Raw genomic sequence first — 9,519 nt, 5'->3', positions numbered from 1 at the left:
ATCCTGGTCTTGGTGGACCATGCCACAAGGTACCCGGAAGCCATCCCTCTCAGCACAGTGACGGCCCCCGTGGTGGGACGGGCACTGATGGGTGTTTTTTCCCGGATGGGGTTCCCCAGAGAGGTGGTGTCCGACCGAGGCACCAACTTCATTTCGAACTATATGAAGTCTCTGTGGAAGGAGTGTGGGGTAACCTACAAGTTCACCACTCCTTACCACCCTCAAGGAAATGGGCTGGTTGAAAGATTCAACCGGACCCTGAAAGGCATGATTATGGGTCTTGAAGAACCCATGAGGCGGAAATGGGACGTCCTCTTGCCATGCCTGTTGTTTGCTTACCGTGAGGTGCCGCAGAAGGCTCTAGGGTTCAGCCCCTTTGAGCTCTTATACGGTCACCCGGTAAGAGGACCTTTGAGTCTGGTCAAGGAAGGCTGGGAGCAATCTCCCAGGAAACCTCCCCAGGATGTATACAGCTACATGCTGGCCTTTCGGAACCAGACTCGGCGCTTCAGGGAACTTGCTCAGGCAAATCTGGAGGCCAGCCAGGAGGAGATGAAGCGATGGTACGACCGGAATGCCACTCTGGTAGAGCTTCAGCCTGGTCAGGAAGTGTGGGTCATGTCCCCTGTGGAACCTTGTGCGCTCAAGGACAGGTGGACTGGACCGTTTAAGGTTGTGGAGAAGAAGAGCGATGTCACCTACTTGGTGGACTTGAAATCTCCCAGGAACCCCTTCCGGGTCCTGCATGTCAACCGTTTGAAGCCCCACTTAGAAAGGTCCGAAGTGGGCATGCTCCTAGCTACAGATGATGGAACGGAGGAGGAGAGTGAGCCCCTTCCTGACCTCCTGTGTGCTAAGGAGCAAGATGGGTCGGTGGATGGTGTGGTCCTCTCTGACACACTGACCCTTGAGCAGAAACAGGATTGTCGCCAACTGTTGGGGCAATTCCCGGATCTGTTTTCCTTGGTTCCGGGTGTCACGCATTGGTGTGTCCATGACGTTGACACCGGAGACAGCCCTCCTGTGAAGCACAAGGCTTACAGGGTGACTGACAAGGTCCGAGTGTACATTAAGGAGGAGGTCTCCAAAATGTTCGCGTTAGGGGTGATTGAGTCCTCTAGCAGTCCTTGGGCCAGCCCAGTGGTCTTGGTCCCGAAGGCTTCAGCGCCTGGTGCTTCACCGGAACTCCGGTTCTGCGTGGACTACCGAGGGCTCAATTCAGTCACGAAGACTGACGCGCACCCCATCCCCAGAGCGGATGAGCTCATCGATCGGTTGGGGGCTGCCCGGTACCTTAGTACGTTCGATTTAACGTCTGGGTACTGGCAGATCGCCTTGACTGATGTGGCAAAAGAGAGGTCAGCATTCTCCACACCAGATGGGCTATACCAGTTCCGGGTGATGCCCTTTGGGATGAAGAATGCCCCTGCCACCTTCCAGAGGTTGGTCAACCAGGTCTTGGCTGGACTGGAGGATTTCAGTGCCGCCTACCTGGACGACATCGCAGTGTTCAGCGCCAGCTGGGAGGAACACTTGCGCCACCTCCAGGTAGTGTTGTTGGCCCTGCGCGGTGCAGGCCTCACAATCAAAGCCAGTAAGTGCCAGATTGGGCAGGGTTCTGTGGTGTACTTGGGGCACCAAGTAGGGAGCGATAAGGTGGCCCCCCTGCAACCCAAGATTGATACCATCCTGGCTTGGGCACCGCCCAAAACCCAAACACAGGTGAGAGCCTTCTTAGGACTCACGGGTTATTACAGGAGGTTTGTCAAGGATTACGGCAACATTGTGCACCCCTTGACTTCGCTGACTTCCAGGAAGCAGCCACGAAACGTGATCTGGACTGATGCCTGTCAAACGGCCTTTGACACCCTGAAAACTGCAATGTGCACAGCACCTATACTCCAAGCACCCGATTTTTCGAAGGAATTCATTGTTCAGACGGACGCTTCAGAGCATGGCGTGGGGGCTGTTCTAGCTCAAGTGAATGAAGAGGGCCGAGACTTGCCGGTAGCCTTCATCAGTAGGAGGTTACTTCCCAGGGAAACGAGGTGGAGTGCGATAGAGAGAGAAGCATTTGCTGTGGTCTGGGCGCTGAAGAAGCTAAGACCCTACCTGTTTGGGACTCACTTCGGGGTTCAGACAGACCACAGGCCCCTCAGATGGTTGATGCAAATGAGGGGTGAGAATCCAAAACTGTTGAGGTGGTCCATTGCTCTACAGGGGATGGACTTTACGGTGGAACACCGCCCTGGTACAGATCACGCCAATGCTGATGGTCTGTCCAGATTTTTCCGCCTTAGTGATGAGGACTCCCTAGGTTAAGGGTAGTTCTCCCCACATTTCAGCTGGAGGGGACACGTGTTAGACCTGACATCATTGGCTTGAGTCTCTCCTCCATTTTTCTGTTTGCCTCTACTGTTTTACGATGTTTTGCTGGTATATGCTTTGGGCGCCGTGTCACTGCTGATCAGTGCCATAGCGCAAGTGCTCCCTATGTTAAAATGATGTACCTATTGTATCCATGTTTGGCTTATTTGGTTTACTGTCAGTCCCTAGTCTAGTGCACCAGGAGTGCCGGGGCTTGTAAATACAAATGCCGCTCGTGGGCTTGCAGCACGTGTTGTGCCACCCACAGGAGCGGCCTTGTAAAAGAATGTCTACGGGTCGGTCATTGCGAGACCCACGTGCAGTCCTGTACTGTCACGCCGGCTGCGCAGGTATCCCTACTTGCCAGCCCTCCAACCTTCCCTTAACTTCATGTTAGTCACCCCTATGGTAGGCCCATGGGCAGGGTGCATTGTAAGTGTAAGGTAGGACAAGCCTGACCAAGTTGGAATTCCTAGTAGTGAAGTGCCGCCATCGTAGTGCTTCACTATTGCGAGGTAGCCTGCTCTCCGTTGGATAGAATGGGCCGCCGGGATTATTAATGCTATGATCCTAGCTGGCTCGGAGAGTACGGTGCAATGTCGAGTTTGGTATCCCTGAACTCGGGGTTTAATTACGCATCCGTTGGTGTGGATGGTCTTTGGACTCTGGGTTCGAAAGTAGTACTTTTAGAAAGTGTCTATTTTCTTGTCTAACCATATCTGGTCTCTGCTGGTCTTACGTGTGTGTGAGACAGGGGCTGGGTGGCTCCAAGAGGTCTGGATGAGTCAGTGTGGGATGAGTGGGACATTTACGTTGAGAGTAGGGGGAGAGTAGTTGTTGATAGCCTGCCTTGCCTGATACAATGCTGGCTCCACCTCCTGCCAAGCGACTGATGGCTCTGTGCCTGCCAGGGACGATCCTAGCCCCACCTCCTGCCAGGAGGGCGATAGCTCTGCTCCTGCCAGTATCAATGCTGGCTCCACCTCCTGCGGGGCGTCTGAGGACCCGGCCCGGCTCAATGAATAGGCCAGGTGCGACTACCTAGCTCCACCCACCGCAGACCCAGGGTGTTGGGAAACCCCCGGCATAGACAAAGGGATCAAAGACGAAAAGGGGTATAAGAGAAGGACCCCTGAACTAGGAAATCAGATCACTTCTGACAAGGAACCCTGTAACCAAGGACAAGAAGCCTGCTGATCTAAAGGACTGCCTACCCCTTCTGCCAGTGTGCTGTTGTTGGGGGAATCCTGCAGTGCTTCTTTATTTTTGCCAAGGAACCGGGAGAGAGGAACTGTGTGTGTACTCTCACGCTTGCTAAGAAAATCTCCAAGGACTGGAAGAGTGCCAGTCTCCTGCTGAAGTCACAGGGCTAAAGGACTTCATCTGCTAAAAGTGCTATTTGCTGGAAGTGTGAATCCAGCACCTCTGAAAGAACCAGCAATCACGACGATCGGACGCTGGGCCCGACCGACGCCCGCAGCAACGCCAGTGAGTAGGAGTACGGCTCTAACTCCAGAGGACCTCGTGTCTGCCCCGCTGCTGATCGCCTCAACCGTGGGCCCTTCGACGCCGTGAGCGCTGCTCACTCTGTGCAACTGCATCATCGACAACGCCTGCTGAGGCCTGATCGACACCGAAGACGCGACGCCGGATTGCTCGACGCCGCTGATCATCGTGTGCTTCATTTTCCTAAGGTACTGTGTTGTTGGGGGTCCGTGTGACTCCAGGCCCGGCGCAGCGCTCCTCGCGGTCGACGCCGAACCTGTGGATTATCTTTGCCCCGGCGTTGTGTAGCTCCCGTGTGAGTTACCCTGTTGCTAAGAACTGAGTTTCCAAGAAGAAGAATTGCTTGATACTAAAGACTTTTGTGCTAAAGAAGAAACTACCTTTGAACTATCCTTTTTCCTTCCTGAACGTATTTATTCCGATTGTGTACAGTTTTGCCGTTATTTGGTCTTGTGCTAAGTCTTATATAAAAATACTTATTTTTATAATACTACTGTGTCGTGTCCATTTGTAGTGTATTCACTTTATTACTGTATGTGGTCATAATTGCTTAACACACAGCCTCTGAGATAAGCCTGTTCTGCTCTGCCAAGCTACCAAGGGGGTGAGCAGGGGTTATCGAAGGGTGTGATCCTCTTGCCCTGACTAGAAAAGGAGTGTCCCTATTTGTCGGAAGTGTATACCTCTGCCAACTAGAGACAGCCGGTTCTAACAGAAGCACTTTCCTCTTAGGGCTCTGTGCATTGCCTTTAAAGCACTTCATAACTCAGATCCTGAGCACCTGCAGCTCACTTTTTCGTGGTACATCCCCTCTAGGCAATTATGCTCATCTACAGCATGTGGAGAAGTGTGGCTCAATGGTTAGAGCGGTATGAATACAGCGCTACGAGAACTCCGGGTAGAAGGCGCTATATAAATACAAACATATTTACAGCCACAAACGGAGCTGTTCCCACATTCTGAAAATCGTCATCTCTAAAAACCTTGAAGTTTAACCACAGACATTCCCCTCACTCACTGAGCTGATCTCTCCACATTGACTGAGAAAAGCCATCGCCAAGATCCCCCCACACATTCAAGCACTTTATAAATATAATTATATTTCATTTCATGCTATGTATGTCTATTGCATTCATGAAATCAATAACCAATATCTATCAGTTTCGGAATCCAGCTGAAAACCTCTCTTTTTATGAACTGTATGTATACAAAAAATGAAGGAACTTTAGCTCTGCCTTCTTTGGACTGTTTAACTCTCATTCAAAGTTTTCTTCCACCTTTAACAGCACACAGCATGAGCAGTGGTTCAGCCCACTTCAGTTGCTACCTCTCTGGCACAGTGAGTTGGGCAAACAACGTGATCACAAGTGCACATCCGTCTAAAAATAAGTTCACTTTATTACCCAGGCTGGTAGACCAAAACCTTTAGGCAGTAGCATATTTACATTTTCTTCTTCTTCTTTGCACTTTTGTGACGTATGCCAGCTTGCCGAGGCCAAGACATACTGGCTTTGCAATGCTTGTTATTTCAATCCTTTGCAGGAGGATCTCATTTCTGCCCACGCAGAGGAAGAGTCAATTCCACAGAGATCTGCTACTAATGAGGTGGATTCAACAACAGGCCTGCCCCCGGGGAGATAACTCCTGCGTAAGGCCGTACAGTAGGGATTATGTTTCTAGTGTGCTATCTAACAACACGTCTTACTCTCCATCTGATGGGAAATGTAAATATGTTCGTTTTTCAAAATCTCACAAGCCAGAGCGTTGTCTTCAGTGTAATGATCTATCTCAGGATTTATTTCCATGGTGGCACTTAAGGCCCTCATGAAATGTCCTTATTTGGGAGGAGCGGGGAAAAGGAGGTTCTTATGGTTAAAGTTTACTGCTTGATTGTGGAGATATATTTTTAACAGTTGTAGTAAACATGAGCAAACATATTAAGAGCATTGCAAAAAGCGCATTCTACAACCCAAAACTACTCAACAAAATCAAACCCTTCATCCGTCCGAATGATCTTAAACAGGCCACACAATCTTTGGTTCTGTCCAGATTGGACAACGGGAATGCAACCCTCACAGGCACAACAAAATCTCACTTAGTCCCTGTTCTGACCGGGTTTTTTTCCCCCTTTTTGAGTGAAGGTGACTTTAGCCTGCTATCATTCTAATAGGAGGAGTAGAGCCTCAGACCTGGCCTATTTACAAGGTGTTTGACATAATTCCCTATTCTTTCCTTTATTCTAGGGCCTATAAGTTTATGTTAGGGGATAGATTCCTTAGTATTAGTATTATTCCGTCCTTTTGTAAAGCTATTAGTATGTTTCTGATAGAGTTAGGTTTATTTCGGGCCTTGTAGGCCTCGAACGAGAGAGACTCCATCTTTCTTTCTGCCTCGGCAGCTTGAGATGCTTTTAGGTCAAATGTAATGTTTTAGTTATAAGGTGTTGTTCGCTTGGAGAGAACCGGCTCGGGCTGGCCCTTATCGAAAGACTGTATTTTTCTTCGTGTCGAAGACATAACATCAGGCCGGCCGGCTGAGAACGTGTCCTTGGCACGGGGTGGTACAAGAATTTGGTGGACGGCAGGTTACTGGCCGGAAATTTTCATGCATGAACAAGGTTCCATATTAGCAAAAGCGTAGAGAGTTCAGAGAGTCAGTTAGTAGACGGCAGCTAGTCGTTAGCATTATTGCAGTTAATCAATTTAAAGCAGACAGTCGCCATTTTGAAATCCGAAGAAGACCGAAGGCTGATAATCTCTCAGAAAGATTGAAGTTACTTTAGTTGGAGCAGCTGGTGAGCTTTGATATTGAGATCAGAGCATGCAGAGTGAAGCAGTTAGCGGAGCGAACCAATACTAGAGCGGCAGAAACTGATTTAGAAGATCGAAGTTGGAAGGTGAAGATAGTCCGTGATCGAGAGGAGAGAGGAGTAGTGCAGAACAGCGAGAGTGAGACAGACGAAACGGAGAACAAGAGGAAGGTTCCAGTGACTTGGAGGGGCGCAGAGGAGACAGAGCATAGCGGTGCAGACGTTTATCCGTGACTGCAGGGTGATCCTAAGATGATTCTATCAAAAAAAGTGCAAGTGTTAAATTTTAGGATTTTTCTCAGTTTTTTTATTAAAGGGAATGTAGAGTGTGGCTCTTCATCAGACCAGTGGGATGAAGGCACTATGTGCTTTTAAAATACCCCTCACACACTAAGAATCCCTTAGTGTCATGCTTCATCATGGGGGTCTTCCCGTCCCTCTACGGGGCGGGGCGTGCTACGACCTACGAGCTACGCGGGAGCACTTTATTTTGTGGTGAATGACTATGTGTTAGTGCAGTGACAGTGGAGGCAGTGAGGTCTAGGGACCTTGTGATATGATTAAAAAGTTAAAAAATTCCCTGGCTAGTGGAAAAAATAATTTTATTCGCTTCCCTGGCTGGGAATGTTAAAAAGGGGTTGTGAGGTAGGGCTGTTGGCACCTACCAGGTCAGGTGCCACTCTACATTCCCTTTAATAAAAAAACTGAGAAAAATCCTAAAATGTAACACTTGCACTTTTTTTGATAGAATCTTTTTGTTTATACGGATCTACCAGGAGGGTGATTCTATCATTTCCTCTACACTTCCTCTATTGTTTTGGAGTGATCCTAAGATGAGCCAAGGCACAGACGAGAAGGGAACCCAGATGACAACTGAGTCCAGACTTCGTACTCATAAGGTGACGTCGACCCTTTCTTATTAGCGTGCACACACATTCTAATTCTTTCCTTTGCTTTTCAGGCTATATGTTATATTGCAGTATTATATTGTTTTTATAATTTGTTATTGCGTAATAAAGGGACCCCAGTTGTTAGTGAACCATTGTGTGATTGTTATTTAAATAATGTAGTTAACCTTTCTTCTAATCAGATGCTGTTATGTGGATGGATGCGTCTCCCGTCCGGGTAAGTGGTAACTGAGCAAGGGAGCAGGGAGCACTCATATCAGAGAATAACATTTGCATATTGTGATTTGACCATTTGTGTGTGAGAGGATTGAACTGTCTATCTATCACATAAAATATAATATTACATCCCCAGTAGATATTGGATATACATATATATAGAGAAACTTCCCAACAGAGAGAGAAAGAGAGAGAGAGCTGAAGGTATTCATAGGACAGAGATTGCCGCTAGAGAGAGTGGCATTAGTGAGAGCATTGATTGTGATCAATGTGTACCCACAGGATTGTGGCTTGTGTGAGAGAGTGAGAGCATTGATTGTGATCAATGTTTATACCCACAGGATTGTGGCTTGTGTGAGAGAGTGAGAGCACCGGAAGGATACGGTGCCTATACCCACAGGATTGTGGCTTGTGTGAGCACTGATTGTGGTCAGTGTGTAATGGTAAGTAATCAGAACTGCCCCAGGGTAGTATAGTCTGGGCCTACGTTGCCGCAAGACTATAAGATAAGAGTGTGGTGTAGAATATGGAATTCCTTAGTAATCAGTGAGTATTTCTAGTAATCCCTATAGATTTAGTGGTGTTTTTGATGATATGAGCTTGTATATTGCTAATTCCCCATCCTCAGATAGGTACCCAGGTACTGTGGTAATCCCTATAGATGTAGTGGTGTTTTTGATGATATGAGCTTGTATATTGCTAATTCCCCATCCTCAGATAGGTACCCAGGTACTGTGGTAAGTAGGTCCTGAGGAGGGAGGTGGTTACGTTTCGGCCGAGTTGGTGGTGTCTTGGTGAGCTGATTCTATCTGGTCCGAAAATCTGGTTGTTACAGTCCCCCTCTGAACAACTCTAAATGCAGCTGCTAGGATGGTCACCGGAGTAAAGGGATAAGACCACATCTCTCTCTCTCTAAGAGAACTAAAATGGCTCCAGATTAAAGCTTGTTCCAGCTTTAGAACTGCAGGTCTCACTCACAAAGCTCTTCACACCGGTAAACCTGCCTACCTGGCATCCAAACTGAAAAAGGCAGGCCAGACGAGGAATCTTAGGAGCACTAACACACTACTTCTCATTCCTCCCAAAGCTCACAAACAAAAACCTTATCATGCTCCTTCTCTGGAAATGCTTCTAAAATTTGGGACTCCATCCCAGTTGATATCAGGACTTCCTTCATAATCTTCAAAAGACAGCTCAAAGACCTCTTCCTCAACCAAACTCATCCAACGGGATAGCATCCACCCAACGAGTTAGAGTACCTCTGCCACAGGAATCTCGCCCATCGGATAACATAGCCACCTTAACAAGAAGGCATCTATATCGCCTGCCTTTTGATTCACTTCTATGATACGCCCCAGGCCTTAACAAGATTCGACACAAGACAATGATGTTTATTGAAACAATGTATGTCCGATTGCATTATGATAAATGTTGTAAAGCGCTCTGATACCTTCGGGTCTGGCCAGTGCTATATAAGACTCTTAAATAAATAAATAATGCAAGTATTTGCTTCCATATGCATGTAAATTAAATTTGTCCTAGCTAACATCCAAGAAAATTTAGTTTCTGTTAAGGACACACAGGTAACAATTATGCTCTTCTTTCTTCACATTGTTTCTCAACAGCCAAAATATAATCTAACAAGACAGAGATCATGTGACCCCAGTAGCCAATGATAGCCTAAGATTCCTTCAACACAAGACACTGAGATTC

This window comes from Lissotriton vulgaris, chromosome 9 (assembly GCF_964263255.1).
Source record: "Lissotriton vulgaris chromosome 9, aLisVul1.2, whole genome shotgun sequence".
In the NCBI taxonomy this organism is placed as follows: domain Eukaryota; kingdom Metazoa; phylum Chordata; class Amphibia; order Caudata; family Salamandridae; genus Lissotriton; species Lissotriton vulgaris.
The sequence above is the reverse complement of the archived record's forward strand: the minus strand, read 5'-3'. Positions refer to the sequence as shown.